We start from the raw sequence: 21,571 nt of genomic DNA, 5'->3' as shown, positions 1-21,571 counted from the left end.
TGACACCTTAAAGTCCCTTGGCCAACTAACAAATAAGCCCACAAACCAGCGGGGTAATAACAATTTTCGTCGCTTTCGTGACCAAAACTCCCAGAGAGGGTCCAATACTATCAGAACCAAGGAGCCTCGTGGGGCGGCAACCAACAGGCTACCCAAAGTTTCTCCAGAGGTCAAAAGAGGGGCCACGGTAGGGGGAGAGGCAGCCCAGGTAGAGGCGCTACGCCTCCCAATAAACAGCAGTGATGTTCCGCTCCGGGCCCCTTCCCATGCATCCCCAGTAGGGGGGCGCATTTCCATCTTCACCCACGCATGGGAAGGGATCACCTCGGACAGATGGGCGCTGTCCACAGTGTCCGCAGGATACTGTATAGAGCTACTGGAACGCCCCCACAACTATCCTCCAAGACAGAAGATACACTCCTTGGAGCACCAAAGAATCCTCCTCGAGGAGATCATTATTCTTCTTTCAAAGGACGCAATAGAACTCATCCCGGGCAACCAGGTAAACAAGGGTATTTATTCAATTTACTTCCTTGTGTCAAAAAAAGATAACATAACACTAACGATGCGCCCAGTATTAGACTTGCTCCCTGTAAACAAGTATGTCAAGCCACAAAAATTCAGCATGACTACACTACAGGTAGTAATCCCCGTACTAAAGAGAGGAGATTACATGGCAACATTGGATATGAAAGATGCCTATTTTCATATCTAAAGGTTCCCAGCACACAGAAGATTCTTGCGTTTCAAGATAGACAACCAACACTACCAGTTCAAGGTGCTGCCCTTCAGAATAGCCTCGGCTCCAAGGGTATTCACCAAGGTACTGGCGGTAGTGGCAGCGCACCTATGCAGGGAGGCAATCCCAGTGTACCCATACCTGGATGACTGGCTCATCACAGGGGAAACCCACATAATTTGCAGATCCAACATTCAAAGAACAATCAACCTCCTCTTCCAATTGGGCTTCTCAATCAAGCCTGGTGCCAAGCACTTCCAAACAGTTCCTAGGAACTGTCCTAGACACCCAAGAGGGGTTGGCCTTTCCATCAGAGGAAAGAATTCGGAATCTGTTGCTGCAAATTCCGCAATATCAGCCCGGTCGCCAGATAAGGGTGTGCAAAGCGATGTGTTTGCTAGGCATGATGGCATCATGCATTTACCTGGTTCCCCACGAGCGCCTGCGCATGCGACCCATGCAGGAATGGTTGGCGAAACAGTGGTCTCAGGCAAGTGGTCAGTGGGACGATCTAGTGGTTGTTCCGCCAACACTAGTACAGAGTCTTCGCTGGTGGACAAGAGAGAGTCTTACAAAGGGGAAACCCTTTTGCGATCCAGAAATACAAGCCATCGTCACAACAGACGCGTCCCTGTCAGGGTGGGGAGCTCACCACCTTCACCACACAGCTCAGGGTCTCTGGTCTCACACAGTGGCTCAGAATCACATCAAACTGCTAGAACTTCCAGCAGTCTTCAGAGCGCTTCGGGCGTTCGAACCCCAACCATCCAACCTGTAAGTGCAGATCCTAACAGACAGCATGACGGCAATGTTTTACATAAACAAACAAGGGGGCACTTGTTCGCCAAATCTGTCCAAGCTTGCCCAGAAAGGCACTCAGACAGAACATTTACCTGTCATCCCAACATGTTCCAGGGGATCTCAATTCACTAGCGGACACTTTGAGCAGAGATCCCCTCCCAGAGAACACGACTGGCGACTACAAAAAGTCGTCGTAGAAGATCTCTTCTCTCAGTGGGGTTTCCCCACTAAAGACCTATTCGCCAAAAGCGAAAACAGACAATGCCCAGACTTCGCATCAAGGTTCCCCCAGCCAGGTTCCAAGGGGAACGCTCTATGGATGAATTGGTCAGGGATGTTTGCCTACGCTTTTCCACCAACCCCTCTGATGAGGAAGGTGGTCAACAAGATACACACGGAATCGATGACGCTCATCCTAGTTGCTCCCATGTGGGCGAGACAACTGTGGTTTCCACACCTATGCAAACTGGCGGTGTGCGACTCCATCAAACTCCCGTGCTGGTACAATCTACTCTCACAGCACAGAGGACAAACAGTGCATCCCCAACCGAACTTGATGAACTTGGCAGCATGGCTCCTGAAGTCATACAGTTCGGCCATCTCAATCTACCCTAGAGATGCATAGACATCTTGAAAGAGTCTAGAAAACCTAACACAAGACACTGTTACTTTGATAAGTGGAAGAGATTTGTTATTTGGTGGCAGCATAAACAAATCAAGCCAATTGATTGCACTCCTTCCAATATTGTCACCTAAATGCTCCACCTACTGGATGCAGGGTTGGTATTTAATTCACTCAAGGTACACCTGGCGGCGTTGTCAGCCTACACCACCTTCCATAACAAAGTGTCATGGTGGAAAGTGCCAGTGGTCAAAGCCTTCATGGAAGGGGTAAAGAGACTCCACCCTCCAATTTCTAACCCACCACCAGGTTGGGACCTTAATGTGGTGCTTGCTAAACTCATGGGACCTCCATTCGAACCCATGCATATAGCTAGTCTCAAACACCTGACTTATAAAACTGCCTTCCTAGTAGCCATTACATCCATAAGAAGGGTCAGTGAAATTCAGGCTCTGTCAGTGCAGGATCCTTTCTTTACTGTTCATAAGGATAAACTGGTTTTACGCACTCACCCTAGGTTTCCATTTCAAAATTCCATGTTAACCAGTCCATTGAGCTACCGGCCTTCTTCCAAGACTCCAAAAGCTCTGCTGAGGTGAAACTCCACACACTAGATGTAAGGAGAGCGGTCCTCTACTACATGGACAAGACCAGGTTGCTAAGAAAGACAGATCAACTGTTCGTCTACGTAGCTCTAGGCAGAGAAGGAGAGGGCGTCTCTAAAGGTGCCATCTCCAAGTGGATTATTAACTGTATCCAGCTGTGTTACTCCCTTTCAGACAAAACACTGCCTTTTACGCCGAGGGCCCACTCCACAAGAGGTACTGGGGCCACTCTGGCTTTCATTGCAAATGTACCCCTTGACACCATTTGCAAAGCAGCTACATGGAGCTCTATTCACACCTTTACTCAGCACTAATGCATTGACACTCATTCCAAGACAGATACTCAAGTGGGACAAGCGGTTCTAAGACGTTTGTTCGCTCATGACCCTTCTCACTTCCCACCTCCGTCTTCTAACACTGCTCGCTAATCTATGCACAGCATGTGATCTAAGCAGATTCCACAAGCCTCAGAAGGGATACATTACTCACTGTAATCGTATTTCTGATGCTTGTATCTGCTTAGATTCACATGCGCCCGCCCTTCCTCCCCTCTGAGAGAAGGCGCATGGATGCTTGTAGTCTTATCTATTTTATCTGCTTGGATACTCTGTACTCACGCCACTCCTCATGCTACCTCATGTCAGAAAAAATACAATCTAAGGGTCCTACACGCGTGAGGGATCATGGGTACAGTGGACGTTCCACTAGGGATATTATTACTGGCACGCCCTAGTTCGACGCCCCTTTTTGAGTTTCAAAAAACAAACTGTAATACTCCGCAGCTTCCACTAGATGTCGGCCTATGCACAGCATGTGAACCTAAGCAGATACAAGCATCAGAAATACGATTACGGTGGGTAATGTATTATATATATATATATATATATATATATATATATATATATATATATATATATATATATATATATATATATATATATATATATATATATATATATATAAAATGATAATTACATGGCCTGCGGTAGCAGCCATGTAGATATGGTTAAATTGCTAATCCCATAGGAAGAGCACTTTTTGGGCGGCTTATAACTTTGCTCCCCCTGGACGAATCCTCACCAAACTTTGCAAAAAAAAGTATATGGCCCACTCTGAATTTTTTGGTGAGGTTTGCTCCGGGGGGGCAAAGTTATAGGGGAGGGTCCCAAAATGGACATAATGGGAAAAAACTTTGCTCACGCCTACAGCCCAAACCACTGGACGGATTTTCACCAAATTTGTGGAAGGAGCGGCGGCATGGCCCCGAAAGCGTGCTTTTGTTACTTTGGTGTAAATCCAGCCAGTAGTTATTTTTTTTTAAATTACCAAAACGCAAGGCAAAATAATTAGTGATATCTATGTCTGCTCTGCAGACACACTTCCCTGTTCGCTCCGCGGACAGGACACCGATTGGCTAATGGACTTGCGTTATGTCCGCGGACACACAACGTGTTCGCTGATTGCTTTGCGTGAAGCGTGAGGTGCGTCAGATTTTTGGAAAGGCCCGCCATCTTGGATTCGCGGACATTGGCCGGTGTCCGCAGACATTGCGGTAAAAACAGATTAAAAAACACAACATTGCACTTGTCAAATTTATCAAATAATCTCTTGGGAGGTGAGGGGTGATGAGGAAGGGATGGAATATGGCTCCAAGAAGCAAAAAAAACACATGTTTTTTGCTGCGAAAGTCTGCGAACAGTCCAGATGTTCGAACAGTCCTGTGAAGTTCTTGAACACCTCAGCATTACGGGGTTGGTGACATGCAGTTCTTTGATGGCTTATAACTTTGATGGCTTATCACTTAATGGAACTGCATGAAATTATGCAGTTATATTCCCAACCTAATCCTGAATGAGTTTGCAAAGTTTGGTGGGATTCTGTCAAGAGGTGGCAAAATTAGAGGGGGAGGGTCTCAACATAATGTAAAGGCTTATAAATAAGGTGTCATTGGACGAATATACACTTAATTTGGCAAACTGATAATAGATCTAGACATACATGTTTGTGCGAAGTTTGGTGGGATTTTGTCGAGAGGGGGCTGAATTAGAGGGGGGTCCCAAAATGTTCAAAAGGCTTATAAATGTGGTGCCATTTGACAAATCTGCACAAAGGTTTGCAAAAAGATTATAGATCTAGATATAAATGTTTTCGTAAAGTCTGAATGGATTTTGTCAAGTGGGGGCTAGGTTAAATGACGATTGTATGTGCATACATTTGACACTTTTGAAAAAATAAAACATGGGTGGATTACCAGCAAACTTGTGCAAGGAACATTGAGAAGGACCTAAAAGAATGGTTTTGCAAATGTGCCCGTGTTTTATTTTTTGAGAAGTGTCATAATGTAGGTACAAAAAATAGTGATATACCTTTGGTGATCGTGGTGTAGCCTGTGGCCATGTGCAGTGGCCAGATTGTCCGGGTCATGGAATAAGGTCATGATCCGGACATTCTGGCTACTGGCCATGACCACGAGGGACAAAACATGGGGTTAAAGTGGCCATGTCCACCTGGGACTGGCTTTGTGGTAAAGTTATTCGAAATTGGGATAGATTTGAAAAGAAAGAAAAATGTTCTTGTGGTAATATGGTCATAGAATTCTCTTTTTGCCTTTTGCAGACCTCCATGGAAAGCCAAGAGGGGCCCTGTATGGGACCCGATCTTCCCATTCCATGGTGGCCATCTTGGAAATGGATTTTCCTTCCTACACCGGGACGCCGCAGCCGTCACGGTGTAGAAAGAAAAAAACCTTTTTTTAGCACCCTGGGTTCCCGCTTTGGGAACCTAGGGTGCTAATGGCCTTCATCCTCCATTACAGGGGCTGAAATGGGGGGATAATGGTCCAGAGACCTCATTATCCACCCTCGCTTTCGCTTGGGCTGATAACTTGGGCTGCTGGGCCGGTATCCACCGTTCCAGTCCCTGGAACGGAGGATGAATGCCACAATATTCCCATTAGCATAACACAAAATGCAAATGGAAATGTTGGAAAATCTTATTGAGTCTATGTACTTTACTGAGAAATATAAAGTAGATGGAGTCCATACGTTTTTTTTTTTAGTTCTATTTTTTAACTGTGAAAGTTGGTTCCTAAAGGAACATTTCTTTTGTTGTTTTTGGATGTATTTTTTTTTTTGGCAGGAGAGCTAAGAACGAAAGGTGGGGAGGGAAATGAGGGAAGAGGCGCCAAACACTAATATGGAGGGGCAGGTCGACAGGGCAAAATGTTGCACGTATGTTATTCCTAAGTTAGGGGGCATTGTTTCTCATGCTCCTTGATTACAGCAGTGGTGGTGGCTCTTGGGGAGGAGGGATGGCATTAGCTGATGCCATTTTAAAATAAATAGCAGTTTTGCTAAAGGTATGTACTGTGTACTAGATGGATAATGAGTAGGAATAGTTGTTGGAGGTGTGCAATGGACATTTTGAAGTAGAAAGTTCCTAGATCAGTAGAAAATGCAGTTCCAAACTGTCCGCGAAGCACAGATCTTATCGTGAAGTGCGGATGGGTTCTCGGACACGTTATCATGCCGCGCGCCAGCATATGGTCATGTGGCACTGTCCGGAAGGTCCTCAATGAAGGCAGATGTTTGTAGATGTCTACGGATGCAAAACTAGTTGAAATAGTTGCAAAAAGTGTATAGAAGTGTTAAAAATGATTCTAGAAGGTGGGAAATGGCAGAGTTTTAAGGTGACACTTTGTAAATTGGACACAAATCGTTCTATATTGGGTAAGTATGATATTAGTAGGTTGTAGGAAAATAGCATGCCCTGGTAAAACCCATGAAATTCACTGAAAAAACTTTTTTAAAGGGACGATATGGTTAAGTTGGAGTAATAAAAACCTATGAAATTCAATGAAGAAACGTTGTTAAAGGGACGTTATGGTTAAGTTGCACTAATAAAAACCTATGAAATTCAATTTTAAAACTTTGTTAAGGGGACATTATGGTTAAGTTGCACTGATAAAAACCTATGAAATTCAATGAAAAACCGTTGTTAAAGGGACATTATGCTTACAAGTAAAACCGAAAAACCCCTGAAATTTGCCAATTATGGTAAGCTAAGCAACCATAACTCCCGCCACCACCGTGCACTGCTAAGACTAACACCCAGGACATCAAAGATGACATCACAAATGTCATTGATGACATCACATGGCTGACTCCCTCTTTTTTCCTTTACTGACATATGTAGGCCAGTAACAGTCAGGAACTAAAAATTCAAAGAGTACTATATTTGTAGACTTATACTTCAAATATGTTCTTACAGTAATTCACTTGGGGTTCACTCACAGCATATAAAACATATGCATAGGGGAAAGCACAGACTTGGAAGACAGCAATGCTGTCTATGTATGAAGATGATCACTAAGGTTACCAACACTTTTCTTTATAGTTCTGCTGTTTTTTCTATTACTGTACTTTCCCTGGATATGTTCATATTTGTACACATTGTACTCACACTACTTTCCTTGGGGTCCAGTCACAATATGTGATACTTGTACATAGGGAAGTAGTAGCTTTAGAGCAGAGCAATCATTTCTGTGCATGAAGATAATCAGTTAGGTTATGAAGATTGTCTGGCAATACTGCTGTTTTTTGTTTACTTCATTTTCCCTGTATATGCTCTATTTCTATGTGTTGTTGTCTGTTTCTGTTTTGTGTGCAGTAATGCAATTATGTAGTAACTGGGTTTTATCAGCTACTTATTAAATGTTTCACAGTACGCAAAACTTAAGAAAGCATTTGCCATTTTACTATTCAACATGGAAAGATTATTAATATTGCACCTCCATCATGTATGCTCCACACAATGCCTATGTTTTTACAAGAGTATATTAGTATACTAAAGAACTTCATAATAGAATGCTATTTGTATCACTGCATTGCTTAATGCACTATGTACCTCATATTTATTCCAATGACCCTTTACACTTTTATATCAACATTACCATGAGAACCCCTTGTACAGACTTTTCATGAAAAGTAAATACACATGTGATGCCATCAGTGATGTCATCAATGACATTTGTGATGTCATCTTTGATGTCCTGGGTGTTAGTCTTAGCAGTGCACGGTGGTGGCGCGAGTTATGGTTGCTTAGCTTACCATAACTTGCGAATTTCAGGGGGTTTTCGGTTTTACTTGTAAGCATAACGTTCCTTTAACAACGGTTTTTCATTGAATTTCATAGGTTTTTATCAGTGCAACTAAACCATAATGTCCCCTTAACAAAGTGTTTTAATTGAATTTCATAGGATTTTATTAGTCCAACTTAACCATAACATGCCTTTAACAAAGTTTTGTCATTGAATATATATATATTGAAAAAAATGTAGCTATGAGAGAGTTAAGGTGATGTGGGAAGGGATGGCCATCTTGGCTCCCGTAGATGTCCCCCATGATGTAATGTTGTATGTCATTGTGAATCCCTTCTGTTATAGTATGTATACCTGAGCGTTGCAACTTCCCACTTCCGCTGAATTGTCAGCCAGGCTGTCCAGTGCAGAACAATGGTGAGCGCTGTGAGGTCTCAGCAATGGGGCCAGAAGGGCAGCCTGAGGGGCTACATTGAGGAGGCTGCCTGAAGGACTGCTGAGACCTCACGCAGGTCTGAGGAGTCTGCCTGAAGTACTGCTGAGACCTCACGCAGGTCTGAGGAGGCTGCCTGAAGGACTGCTGAGACCTCACGCTGGTCTGGGATAGCTGCCTGAAGGACTGCTGAGACCTCACGCAGGTCTGAGGAGGCTGCCTGAAGGACTGCTGAGACCTCACACTGGTCTGGGATAGCTGCCTGAAGGACTGCTGAGACCTCACGCTGGTCTGGGATAGCTGCCTGAAGGACTGCTGAGACCTCACGCAGGTCTGAGGAGGCTGCCTGAAGGACTGCTGAGACCTCACGCTGGTCTGAGGAGGCTGCCTGAAGGACTGCTGAGACCTCACGCAGGTCTGGGATGGCTTCTGACAAATTAATGCATTGAGCAGCCTCTGCATATCTGTGCATTGAATTCACAAAATGAAGCCCATTGTGCTCTGGGTTTCATACAACATGGAAATCTCTGAACCTGTCGACCAAACACCATTTGGCTGACATTTCCGATCATGTTAACAAAAAGCGACACTGTTTGGATGACTATGATCTAAGTTGCTTAACTTTTGCTTGCTCTTACGTGACCATTGAAGAGAAGGGAAGCCCTGCTGCTCCGGAGACATTGATTGCCGCGCGTCCCTGAACGCCAGAGAGGAGGGGCTGGGGACACAGCAGGGAGAGCGGAGACTTAGTGAGACTGCAGTGGAGAGCCCGGGCCTGAAGGCAGTGTACCGGTAACACATTGTCATGCACAGGGGCGAACCTGGGTCAGAAGGCGGTGAAGGTACAATAAATCAATACGCTTAGAGGCTAGCCCTGGCCTGAAGGTGGTGACTGAATAATAAATCGAAGAGTTTTGCCGGTGGCCCCAGGGAGCGACTGGGGAAGCCTGTGCCCCGGCTCAGACTGCTGCATGGTAGCTAGTAGGAAGGTGAGGAGGAGACCAGCAGTCTCAGAGACAGAGGGTGGGTCCTTGGAGAGATAAATGGCTCCCAATCCACCAGAGGAGCCCTCCAATGTTGAAAGTGGGCCCAGCAGTGTAGCTCCCAGAGGGAGGGGGAACTTCAGCGGTGCTGCAGGGCATTGCAAAGAGGGAGAGCTGAACCTGGTGGATGGTTCAAGGGGCATATTGCTGCAGGACTGCACTGCTGTGAGCTGCGGAGCAAGGTGAAGGAGCCCAGTATTAGGGTCCTGAGGCAGAGGGGCCAGGGCGTGGCATCTGGTGGTGGAGGCGCCTGGGCATGTCATCTGGTGGTGGTGGATGCGGCATGGCGGCAGGCAGACTGGGGACCCTGCAACAGGATGCGCAGACGATCCTGAAGGAACTGAAGGTGTTCAGGGCAGAGGTGCAGACCTTGATGGGCGCCATCACGGCGAGGGTCATGAAGGTTGAAGAGAGGGTGGAGGCCTTGGAGCACAATCAAAGGAACACAGACATGATGGATGTGGGTCTGGAGGTCCGGGTCAAAGAACTTGAGGACAGGGAGAGTGAGCTCAAAGCAAGCTGGATGATGTGGAAAACCAGGAGAGGAGGAACAATTTGCAGATAAGGGGTCTCCCGGGTAAGGATGCTGTGTCGCCCAGAGACTTCGAAGTCTTACTGTCTGGGGTGCTGAAGAAACTCATGGGTGAGACATTTGACAATGAAATACGCTTTGACCGGGTCCACCGCGGTGCAGGGGGAGCAAAGGGGCCCTGCTCAGTTGTGGGGAAGAGTCACAACTACAGGGACAAGGAGGACATCCTAAGGAGGGCCCAAGAGGTTGGCAACCTCGAATGGGAAGGTGCTACAGTAAGGATTTATCAAGACCTGTTGAATCACACGCTGGAGCAGGGGAGAAAGTGCAGACCCCGACACAATGCTTACAGGAAGGGGGGGTGCACTACCGCTGGTGTTTTCCCTTTGCCTTCTCTTTTGAACATGGAGGGGAACATTATGAGCTTAAGCACGGGGAAGAGGCAACCCAGCTATTGACGGAGTTACGGAAGGAGGGGACTTCCCAGAAGAAGGAGGGCCAACGCAGGCTGCAAGAGTGTTTTAATGTTAATGTTGTTAATGTTAAAGGTTGCTTGTACCACGCACTATCGCCACCGGAGGGGTCCCCTGGCGCTCTGGCAGATCTGAAAAAGGACAGTAGGAAACAAGGAGGCTGTGGGAGCAGTTAGTAGGGTGCATTAGGAATAGGAAAATGAGACATGATGTTCTGTTGGCAACTTCAGTTCGGTTTGCACCGTTCTCTGAGCTTAGGTACGATTTCCGGGTCTGAGCGATTCCTATGTTCTGTTGTGCATGGTTATGTGTTTCTTGTATGTTGTTGCAGTGTGGTGAAGTATGTGCGGTTTGCTGTGTTTAATAGCACCTTTGCCTAACCAAGAAGCCATAGGAAGGAATCTGTCTTCAGAAAATCTAAGAAATCTCACGTGACCCAGTCGAAGTTGAAGAGGGGGGTTTGCAGTGTAACTGTTGAATGCCTTATAATGGGAGGGAGGGAGGGGTGGGTGGTTTTTGTGTGGTCTATAAAGTTGATGTTGGGAGAGGTGGCAGGCTTGTTGTCACCCTAGTGACTTGTGGATTCACCGGTGTCTCTGAGAAGCAGATTTGGAGACCCCGGATGGGCGCTGTTGCCCAAACATGTTAGATGGAGTTTACCGGTTGACAGAGGGACTGGAGGGGTTTACCTGCATAGCTCAGTTGCAGCGGTGGAGGGGAGTTGGTTTCATCCTGGGGGTGCTACGGCGAATTCAGTTGAAGCCTGATAATGGTTAATTGGAAGGTGGCCACACTTAACGTAAAGGGACTGAACTCCCCCCGAACAAGCGGTCATTAGCGGCAAGGTTGTTTTGCAAGGTCCCGTTAGGGGTACTATTTTTACAGGAAACCCACTACAGGCAAGGGGAGGAGCGGGCACTGAAGGGGGACAATATTGGGCAGATATACTGGGATTCTGACATATCCAGTAAGAAGGAGTGAGTGGGTATCATTAAGGCGTGCTCTGTGCTGTGACGGAGGTAGAGGTGCAGAGGGGCTTTGGAGGACGATTTGTGGTGGGAAAAGGTCACCAGAATGGGACTACAATCACCCTGGTGTCCTTGTATGCCCCCAATGTGCACCAACGTTGCTTTCTCAGAAGAGTTTTTTTTAATATTGGAAGAATGGAGAGAGGGGCCTACCTTGGTGGGAGGTGACTTAAATGCCATTGTGGACCCAGCTGTGGACTGGTGATCGGCACGGGGGGGACCGAGTCAAATCACAGGGGAGGGCGCATAAGGCACTTGCTCAGCTGCTTCAGGACCACTTCTGGGAGGATGTATGGAGATCTAGACACCCCCAGGCGGGTGGTTATACCTTCTTCTTGACCCCACACCAAACCTATACGAGAATTTACTTCTTGCTGGTCCCCAAGGAGCAGGTGGCCATGGTAGAGTCCCTGAAAGTGGAATCCGTGACCTGGTAAGGTAACAAGATGGTAATAGTGGAGTGGTGGGTGGAGGAAGGTTGGCAGGGGACCCCAAAGTGAGGTGGACTCCTCAGGGACACAGTCTTTTGACTCCTCAGGGACACAGTCTTTCGGGAATATTTGCAGAAAGAGATTGGGCACTTCTTCGAACCCAAAGCTGCAGGGGAGGTGCAGTGCAAAGTGGTATGGGAGGCAGTCAAGGCCACGTTCAAGGGCCTCCTCATAAATGAGGGTGCCAGGGAGAAACGAGAAGATAGGCTTGGTGGAAGGGAGGTTGCGGGGGGACCTTGGAGGGATGTGGGTGCAGCTCACTTGACATGGGGTTGATCGGGAGAAGTTGCTGGCTGAGATGTGAGACAAGAGACAGGAGTTGCATTCTTACTTCATTGGGGGAGTGTTAGAAAATTGTGCTATGCCAAACAGCGATATTGTGAAAGGAGGACCGGGTGGGGACCCTACTAGCTAATCAAACAAAAGAACGTAGGGTAGAGAGAAGAGTAGTACGTATACGAGGGACAGAAGGCGACCTTCTGGGAGGTCAGGGCAACATTCCTGAATGTTTTACTCAATTTTACAAGAGTGTATATGATGGGCCCCCAGGAGAAAGGGGGGGGGGGCTATAAAGGAATACCCAGATTGACGGATGGTGAAAGGGCCATGCTAGTGGCTGAAAATACAGGAAAGGAAGTATTGGAAGCCATAGACCACCTTAAGCCGGGTAAGGCACCGGGGGAAGACGGCTATATCTCAGCCTTTTACAAGCAGTTTCAGGAACAGCTAGCGTGCCTCATGGCTAGACTCTTAAACTCAATCTGGTGTGCGGCGGGTATCCCCCCTTCCTGGAAGCACTTATAGCGGTTATACCTAAACAGGCTAAGTACCCCACATACTGTGGTTCGTACCATCCCATTTCTTTAAACACTGATGCCAAAATATTTAGCAGGATTCTAGCAGCACGGATGGAGGTGTTTCTGCTGCTGTTGGTGCACGCTGACCAGGCAGGACTTATTCAGACCAGGCAGGGTTCAGACAATCTATGCAAGACTCTGCACATACTACTTACCCAAAGATTGGGAAATGCCCCTTTCCCTAGATGCCGAATAGTCTTTTGACTGGGTGAACTGGTTGTTTTTGATGAGGCTCTTGGGGACGATCGGTATGGGGCCTGTTGGAAGGGCAATAAACATGTATCGGGGCACCCGGCAGGGGTGTCCCCTTCCCCCGTTATATGCATTCGTGATGGAACTTTGGTTAATCGAGCTACAGAGCAAACCTAAGGTAAAGAGAGCCTATCTAGGGGAAGGGTATATAAAGAATGTCTGTTCGCGGATGACACACTCCTCTGTGTCATTGAACCAAGGACATCGATCCGAGCACTCTCCCAGGGTCTCCAAGCATATGGAGAACTAACAGGGTACAAGGTCAACCTTGAAATGTCTGTGGTATTTCGGGTTTGACATGGGATGGGAGAGTACTGGGACTTCCTGAGGGACATGGGGTTTAAGCCACAACAGTTGGGATTTCGATATGTGGGGATTGAAATTACAAGAGAAACGGCAGATCTGTTTGAAAGGAATTATACCCCACTCTTGGATAAGATACAGCTTCAGCTACACCGTTGGGGACGGCTGGCTCTTTCACAGGTGGCCCGCCTTAACTATATCAAGATGACAGTCCTTCCTAAGTTCTTGTTTTTGTTAAAAATGCTCCAGTTAGTTGTCCCAGCCCCCTTTGTGTCTGAAATTCAGAGGGCTTTACTACGCTTCTGGTGGGCGGGTGCGAGACCAAGGGTGGTGTATAGAACACTGTTCCAGCCGGGGGACGGGGAGAGGGGGAATGTTTCCCCGACTTGGTGGCATATTATAAGGTGGTGCAATTACGGATCATGGTGGACCACTTGGACCTGAAAGTGGAGAAGCAATGGATCGATATGGATAATCGGGTCCTGGCATCTGTCATGCTAGGAGAATGGTTTGGGGTCCCACAAAAAGATATTCCCTGGAGGGTGCTGACACATCCAATCATTGTATTTTTTTTGTCGGTGTGGCAAGTGGGGTGAGTTCTCGTTGGCTCTCGACATGGCCATTGGCACTCAGCTGTATATGGGCGCCGCCCCTGCGGGATAGGATCGAGGTTTCGTACGAGGCAGGACTGTCAAGGGCAGGGCAGCTGTGGCACAGTGGTAACTTCTTCCTCATTGCCAGGTTGGAGGAATGCTTGTGCATAGGAAAACTCTCAGTAGTCCGCTATCTACAACTTAAGGGGGTGATGACGAGTTATAGATGGGGAGAGAACGTTTGTAGTGACTTAACTCCCTTTGAAAGGATCCTACTACAGGCCAAGGGCGAATATCAAAGTTATATGCTGAATTGAGGTGGGGGAATCTCGCTCACTGTGTGCCGACAAGGGAGAAGTGGGCCAGGGATTTGGCAATAGGCATCACTGACCAGAAGTGGGTGGCCATCTACAGGGGGGTTAGGAAGTCCACACGGTCCTTGCAATATAGAATGCAGGACTACAAGATAATCCACCATTGGCAATACCCGTCAGCAAGGCTTGCAAAGATGTATGCAGGGACAGATTCGAGATGCTGGCGATGTAGACATCTGCAGTATGTAGCTATGGTGGGAGCATGCCTAGGGTAGGTCCGTGTTTGAAATGCAAGTGTATAGTTGTTAATATGCTCATGTTTTTATATGGTGTGTAGTTTTGAAAGCGTTGCTCAGTTGAGCATGTGTTTGGACGTGTAGCATTTACCAGTGCACTGGATTTTGGATCCTGAAATCGTAGTGGGCTGGGGTGAGAAAAGGGTATGGTTGTGGAAGCATGCCTGTGGTGTGCACATTTGAGTGTTTTTATAGTTGTTGGGTCAAGTTATGACTTCATGCACCTCTGTTGCACAGTGTTTGGAGGATGTGGACGGATGATCGGGGGTCACCCTCTTCCCGGCTAGTGGTTGAGGCCATTTTGCATTTTTTGGTTTCCTCACCCTTGGTTGCCTGCATGGGAGTTGTACATTTTTCTGCTTCTTTTCCACAAATCTAGATGTCTTGCAAAAAAGACGCTTTGAAGTGAAGTGGAGTGAGTGAGTGTGTGTAGGTGGATGCAAAGGTGGTAGGTGCATTTGGCAAGGAAGGAATTGTGTGTTGTGATTGTGCTTTACAGTATGGCTGGATGGATGTAGCTTTGGAATGAATGAGTCAGAGTGAATGATGGACTGATATGTCATACCTATCCTCATACCTATGTGTATATGTGAGAATGCTTCGTTCCTGGTGTTCCACCACTGGTAGTTGAAAAGATATAGCCTGGGTGGTGGGAGCCAGTGGGGTCCGGCCCTGTAACTTTCTTGAACGTAAACTGAAGCTTAAATCCTAAAGTTTATTTGATTCATCTGTATAGCAATTATATATCCCAGAGACTGTAACTGTTTGCCACCAGAAAGGTGACCTATTTGTGGAGAATGTGAAGGACTGGGTACCGCAGTCCTAAAGAGAGACTGAAAACGTAGTATACATTTATTCCAGAACACCAATGAGCTCAGTAAAACTTTATTTGCCTGCATTTTTAAGCTGCAACTAAATAAAAGGCTGACCTTGTATTTGACTTTGATTTGTCTGTTGTTCCCTTGGCCGTGACACCCCTCTTTCAATTCACATACCTCACAAACAGTAAACCCAGAGACAAGGGTGTTTAAACTTGTAAGCAGAAATTGTGGTCCATGACAGCACAGGATACACATAATTTTGCAGAGAAAGATATTGTGCCAGTGCGATCCTCTTGTCAGACCATGAGTGTAGTCTTATGTGGAGTCTTCTGTGGTGGGTGGGAAACTGAGGCTGTACACAGCATAGGCAGATGGCAGGCTGGGAAGAGCAGGTAGTGCACAGGTTGGATGGGAAATCCATGGGCAGGATCACGGAAACCACCATGACCGGGCCACCGGATTCCAAGATGGTGGGTACCCCAGAAGAAGCTTTGGCTTGCGTAATTGTTGGCTGCCCAATCGCATAATTAGTTACTTCGCTGGGGGGAAGAAGAGCTCAGTGGCCATCAGCCAGTCATACTGACAGGGCCCAGGTGTCCCCAGTCGGGCATAATCTTTCAAATCACTCAATTACACTGCATATAAAAAACGCACAGAAACAGAGCTAAAGGGGGTGGGAGGTGTTCGGAGTAAGAATGCAGGTGAGGAACTGGAAGAAGTGAAGCAGCAGGAAAAATGGAGGAGGAAGGGATAGGGAGTACACTCAGATGATGAAGGGAGGGATCAGGAAGGCTTCCTGTGCAGCTGCATCCAAACAAAGTGAGCATACTTCCGAGTAAGTTGATTAAGGGGTTGTGCTGCCAGGGAGGAATATTTGGTAAAAGTTGCTGAATTGCAGATATTGCTGCAGTTTGTGAGTTTAGTAGGTGTCGGCCATAGTGGATAGTTTGCACCCTCTCCTGATCAGTTTCTCCCTGTTTGGTTTGAGAAGGTATCCCAAGAAATTTTTAGCATATAATCAGTTTTTTAGCAAATGGTGTAGAACTTCTAGTACATGGTTGATGTGATCTTGCCTATTGGACTGCGAAGATTGCTCAGGGGCAACATGCTTGTTCTGGAAGCAGGACAACGCTGACCAGCATGGGTTTCATACCCGGTCCTGCGCTTAGAGGATGGACTCTGGCATGAAATGTGATGTATACAATTCCAATTTAATTTTTATGGTGATATTAGATTAGTATATTGTCCCAGTACATGGCTGTTCAAACCTCACACAAATCACGTAATTTGTGATAAAAAGTAGAAAAATAAATGGAAAAGCGGAAATAGGCTGAAAGGCTTGATGGTGTATTCAAAGTGATTGTACTTGGTCTAAGAGGCCGTCTTTCATTCATCTCGTTATCTGATCCCTGCCAGTTTGTATGCATCCATACATCCAACTTGGTGAACCATGAGGCGTCCTTGTACTTACTTGATGAAGTTGCAAATATTAATTGTGATCTGGTTCAGCTCCCGGTAGTCAATGCATGGCCCGAGCTCCTCGGATTGCTTCTTTACAACAAAGATCGGTGGTCCGGCTGGTACAGAGAAATGTTGAGTGATCTTTTTCTACTCGGGTCCACTTCAGCTGCCCCGTGGACTCGCCTGCCAGGACTTCTTTTATAGTTGTTCACAGTCCTTTTGCTATGCCACAATAGCATATACCGAGAGGTGCTTGGTATATCTTCTCTGCTCAAACTTTTCCCGCACATTGGCCTCTCATGCATCTGTACTTGATTGGGTTTTGTCTTTAAACTTGGCCTTGTCTGCATTCAAAAATTCTTCTTATTGATGTTGAATTAGTACTTTGCCTTGACTGCATTTAAACAAACTTGGGGTATTTTCTGCATCAGCAATCTTGTACCATTCAAACGCTCATTGGCACCTTTGTCAGAACCCCCTGGGGTCCCCAGCTGCATTGGATAGTTCCTTCCAGCACCTCTGACTCTGCCCGTGCCTCGGCAGGGTGGCTCCTTCACCTGCTTTCCACTTTGGAGTGTGCAATTGCTCCCCCAGCATCCTGCGTGGCTCCATGTTCACACGCCAGATTTCCCTCTCTGCTCGACCTGGAGAATGCTGCCTCTGCGAATGACTCACCATCCAGGACCTTCTATGCGACTCACAGGGTCTCTGGGACCCTTCTTGCTTGCATGCAGCTTTTCTTCCTGTCCCAGCAGCCTTCCATCATCCTGTGGTTATTTAGCATCAGCGTGGGGTTTAGCATTCTCTCCCGCTCTCTCTGATAGTGCAGTTGCCATCTTTAAATGTCCCACGCACTGAAAAATTGGAAAAACAACTAGTGCGCATGTTGTTCTTTGAGCTCCTGTCACTTTGCACAAACTCCCTCATCCTCCTCCTTGCCTCAGTACCTGACTGGTTATGGGAGTTGGAGTCCATGAATGTCTTTGCACATTTCACTCTAAGATGGATTTTCTTGGAGGTTTTCACATAAAGGCACATCCGAAACAAGGGGTGGTATGTGCGAGTGTTTTGGTCAAAGGTGGGGACCTGACTAGAATGACAATAGGCCACTAAGAACTCTGGTATTAGAGGGTGTTCCTCATGAGAAAGGTGGGGATATTGTGCTTCTGCAGGTTCCAAGCTCGAAAATTCAGCAGGAGCAGACGATGAGTCCTGCAGACCCCTTAGTCCGGTCCTCCCGACAATCTTTGAGTTACGACTGCCGCGATGACCAGCCCGGAGAGAAAGGGGAAGTGGATAAAACAAAATAGAACGGGACCCTGTCGGTCTCGCTCTGACTGCTGAACCTCATGCCTTCAGGTTACCAGCAAATTAATGCATTAATGGTTACACAACTTCCTTAAACCTTTCTCTCTTCATAAATATTTAATACCACCTTCCCTTAGTTACCTGCTTTCCTCTGCTTACTGCTTGAATTAACGTTTCCTTAGCAATGTGATGTAAGACTCATTACTTCAGTAGACTTTTATTAAAGACACATCATAGACTAAAGTGTTCTTTAATCTTTTACTGTCTCTTCTCAGTTAATTCACACTTCTTCCTCCTGATTCAACATAGAATCATTGCTGAACCAAAACTGTCTTCCCTGCTCAGCCTTGCTCCCTTGCTAGATCAATGTTCCATTTTTACTGTACAGAAGGCTTTCTTGCTCTGCCCTTAGCAGTCTTACTGACACATAAACCCTTCAGGAACTTGCTTGACACCTTGCTTATGAATCGTTCCCTTAACACCTCCTACATTTTCACTGGAGATTCAGTGCTGGGTTTTTAGACTTCTTTACAATGTGACTCAGGTTGACTGGTTTCTCTAACTGCCTTTAAGCTTATAATCCCCCATCGGTTACTTGTGTCAATCTTCTTCCATCACTCCTTCGTAAGCGCCGGCCACACCCTAAAAAATATTTCATTAAAAAGCTTACTCGGAGACCGCACCCAAATCAGTTTTACTGCTTCAGCCCCTTCCGTCCAAAGCGCAGCATCCGCCGCCTCTGCTGTTGCTCAAACATCTGCTGACTCACTCAGAGCTCAGCACTTCTTAGCTGATCTTGACTTGCCACGCTGATAGGCGATGACGCAACGAGTTTTGTTATGCTCTACACGCACACAAGACTTGCAGGTGCTACATAAGGTCCTTTCCTCAATTCTACTCACAACTGACTTTGGAGGCCGCGCTGCGTTGCTTTAATTAATATGTACAAAAATAAAGTCTCTGACACTCGCAGTTCCTTTTCTGCTTCAGTGCTTTTCATAACTGTGCAGCAAATGCCTCTAGTATTAGATTACAAGCACTGCACGTAACTATGTGCATTTATGACTTTCTCAAGTGTGACTTTCTTTAGAGGTTAGTTCCAAATTAAAAAGCACTTATCTGGTGGTCTCTCAAATGACTACAGCTTCCCTGAAAAGTCTTTTAAACTGACTTCAATTAAATAAGCTCTTGCGCTCTGGATGCTGTGACCTTCCGTGAGCTTGACTGGAATGAAAGGACGTTTAAAATCTTCCTCGAGATTCCAAACTACCCCACAACACCTCAGAGCAAATCATTACTGCTCAGAATGGCCACCATAATGGATTGGGACCACTCCATTATCCTGAAAGGCAATGTTAAGGAAGAGATATTCTTGCCTCAGGATTACCACCATTGACAATAAACTGAAAATCTTTCACCTTTCCTGCGCAAAACAGTTTTCTTTTACCCTAGACTTCCTTCTAGCGGAGATACTTAATGGGAACCTGACAGCTTCATCCAATGAAGTTGTAACATCTCCCTGGTGGCTATCCCCTCCCATGCGACCCCAAAGCTCTCAACCGTTTGCATCACAAAGGCGGGTGAAAACACCTGATTTTATTTTTGGCGGGTGAGAAGCCCATTGAAACAAATGGGCGTGTAGGATGCTTGGCGGGTGAGTCAGCTGTTTGCAAGGCGGGTGACACCCACCAAAAGCGTGTGAGTTGAGAGCTATGCAACCCTTACTCATAGAACCGCCCCCAGGGTCACGATCAAGTAGCAGCTGCCATCCCCTGGCAACATGGGAGGAGATCACCGCTGGGGATTCCTTGATGACTTCACTGGATTCATCAAAGGATCCCAATGAGGTGGATTGCTCAGCAGCTGGCTTTGTTCCGGCTGCTGTGCAGCTTGTTCTGCTTCTTGTGCACTTGGCTTGCTCTATTTCTCTGGGTACCTGCTGGCCGTCCCAGTATGGCTGATACTGAGAAAGGCGATAGCCAGAATGGTGCTGTGCAGGCAAGGGGTGACAGACAGTGGTACTGTTGTCATGCAACCAGGCACAGGGAAAGGGATAGGGACTTGGGCCCTCCCAGCTCCCACGCCCCGACTCTGGGGAAGGACTGGCTGTAGCTAAACCCTGGTAGGTCTCCCGCCCTAGGCTGCGAGGGGTCCAGGGATAGTTCTCCAGCAGCGTCATGGTTGGTGGTAGAATCCTGTCTTCGTCCACTGGCCTCTTGCAGTTCCCAGATCTGTATTTGACAGTTTTAATGTATTTTTAGTTGGGTTTTGTTTTGAGTCTAGTTCATGATTGAACCCCATGTTAGCATTTCTATCCTGGTCTTTGGTACTTGAGATATTGGTTTCTCCAGAATGTTGATGGTGTTTTCTAGTTTCATGAAAAGGAATGTGATCACTGTGTTTTTGCGTCACGCTTTACCCTGGGTGGAGATGTACCCGCCTCTTCTCCACTCCCAAGTCCTGCCCTGATTTTTAAAAAAAAATAATTTTATTTCAACAAACAATACAAACCAAACTTGCAGTGCATATAGTAACATTTTAAATATACATCGCTTCATCATGTCCACTGCTACTCCCTTTCCCTCCTCCCCTGTTGAGCCTACTCCCTTGCATGGTTTCCGTTGGGTCTCGCGTGAGCCCAAATAACTCTGCTATTAGTTGTTTCCAGGCTGTCAGGGTCTCAGCCTCCTCCTCCCCCCCGGCATTACTTGCTTCTTGCAATACTATAGTTTCTGCTTCAGCCCATTTCTGTAGCTCTTTCCACCATACTTCTATTCGTGGTCTCTGGCATGCCTTCCACCCCATAGCAATTCTCCTCTTTGCAAGTGCATATGCAAGGTCTTTTAGTTTACTTACATGCTTGAGTTTACGTGGTCTAGGAAACCCTCCTATCAAGCAGGCCCACACTGTGTCCACCACAATCTTTATTCCTTTTTCCGCTAGCCTGTATGCCACTTCACCCCAAAAACGCTCAATGACTGGGCATGACCAGAACATATGCACCATTCCGGCATTTTCCTCATCACATTTGGGACATGCTTGTCGTCCTGCGTTTTTGAATTTGGCTATCTACTGGGGTGTCATATACGCCCTGTGAGTTATGTATAATTGTATCTGTTGTAGTCTTGCATTCCAGAGACTTTTTGTGGTACCCTTGGGCTCGTTCCCACATCCCATCACTCATTGGGGCTCCCACTTCCTCTTCCCAGTCCCGTCTCAGTTGTGCCACTTCCTTCCCCACCTTGGACATCATCAGCTCATATATTCTGGATATCTCGTGTCCCCCCTCTGCTATGTTGTATATTGTATCTGTGGTGACATCCGGTTCATCTTTTAGTACTACTTCGGACCATGTCTCTTTGATTCTCCGCACCACCCTATGGTATGTGATAAACTGGCCCGTGTGTAACCCAGTTTCCTCCTCCAACACAGCAAAGTCCCTTATATTCCCCTCCTGCCATATATCGCCCATTGTTGCTATCCCCACAGGTTCCCAGTGTT

General features: G+C 46.7%; 1 protein-coding gene across 2 annotated transcripts in view; it reads left to right on the top strand.

The window, feature by feature from the left end:
- The window catches only part of LOC138580079 (zinc finger protein 354C-like), a 153,324-nt gene that overhangs the window by 104,384 nt on the left and 27,369 nt on the right, over positions 1-21,571 (top strand). The gene's annotated exons all lie outside the window — the stretch shown is intronic.

This window comes from Ambystoma mexicanum, chromosome 3p (assembly GCF_040938575.1).
Source record: "Ambystoma mexicanum isolate Mex_15411 chromosome 3p, UKY_AmexF1_1, whole genome shotgun sequence".
In the NCBI taxonomy this organism is placed as follows: Eukaryota; Metazoa; Chordata; class Amphibia; order Caudata; family Ambystomatidae; genus Ambystoma; species Ambystoma mexicanum.
This window is presented reverse-complemented; position numbering and strand designations above follow the sequence as displayed.